General features: G+C 49.5%; 1 non-coding gene across 1 annotated transcript; it reads left to right on the top strand.

Moving 5' to 3' along the window:
- The first annotated feature begins 559 nt into the window (after positions 1 to 559).
- Positions 560 to 772, top strand: LOC116527261. Its single transcript, XR_004258458.1, has one exon. It is a non-coding gene; the product is annotated as a small nucleolar RNA U3 (small nucleolar RNA).
- Positions 773 to 1,288: the final 516 nt, after the last annotated feature.

Genomic DNA, 1,288 nt, shown 5'->3' on the forward strand with positions numbered 1-1,288 from the left:
CAGGTTTGGAGATGCCAGAGTGCAGAGAGAGAGAGACAGAGAGATACAGACAGAAAGAGAGGAGAGAGGGGGAGAGAGACACATAGAGAGAAAGGAGAGAGGCAGAGAGTGGGAGAGAAACAGAGAGACAGAGAGGGAGATAAAAAGGAGAGATGAGAGACAGAAAGAGACAGACAGAAGGAGAGAAACACACAGAAATAGAAGTAAAGAGAAAGAGAGACAAAGAGAAAGGGAGAGACAGAGATAGAGTAAGAGACCAGAATAAGAGATAGATAGACAGACAGACAGAGAGGGAGACATAGACAGAAAGAGAGAGAGATACGCACACAGAGACAGAGAGAAACAGAGAGACAAAGAGAAGGAGAGAAAAAGGAGAGACAGAGACAGAAACAAAAAGAGGGAGACAAAGGGAGAGACAGAGAGAGACAAACAGACAGAGAAAGACAGAGAGAGAGATTGAGACTGAGAGAGAGAGGAGGCTGTGAAGGCCAACTTTCCCCACAACATAATTGGCCCAGCCACGGCTGTCGCCCCGTGTCCCTGAGAGTGCGCATGTGTGAGGGCTGTGCTTGCAGAGTTCATGTCTCCAGCTCATTGCTGGGGCAGTTTCTCTGATCGTGCAGAGCTAGACGCCAGGAGCGGGACCTGGCGTGTTCTTTCCTGAGCACAAAGCCAACTCTCAGAGGTGCTTTGTTGCACCTGCCATTCAGCATTGATGATGTTTTTCTTTTCCTCTGGGAGAGTAAGAAGAAGAGGACACAGTCCAAGTGGTTTCCCTTCTTAAACAAATAACAAACAATGAAACAAAACAAGAACACTAACATGGGACCAGGCACAGATCCAAATTCTCGTTTTGAACTTCGAACCCTGCCCATGAAGCCCTTCTCATGCAACTTCAGTATCATAAAGACACACCTGGGCCGGGCGTGGTGACTCTCACCTGTATTCCCAGCACTTTGGGAGGCCGAGGCAGGTAGATCACTTGAGGTCAGGAGTTCGAGACCAGCCTGGCCAACAGGGAGAAACCTCGTCTCTACTAAAAATACAAAAATTAGCCAGACATGGTGTTGCACGTCTGTAACCCCAGTTACTCAGGAAGCTGAGGCAGGAGAATCGCTTCAACCCAGGAGGCGGAGGTTGCAGTGAGCTGAGATTGTGCCACTGCACTCCAGCCTGGGCAACAGAGCAAGACCCTTTCTCAACAAACATAAAAAAAGACATACCCGACTGGCGCTGCAGGTGACCAGGAAGGCTGGCGTGTCGGTGAGGGCAGGGTGCAGAATGGCAG

This window comes from Sapajus apella, unplaced genomic scaffold (genome assembly GCF_009761245.1).
Source record: "Sapajus apella isolate SASKATOON/1434 unplaced genomic scaffold, GSC_monkey_1.0 scaffold53, whole genome shotgun sequence".
Classification (NCBI taxonomy): domain Eukaryota; kingdom Metazoa; phylum Chordata; class Mammalia; order Primates; family Cebidae; genus Sapajus; species Sapajus apella.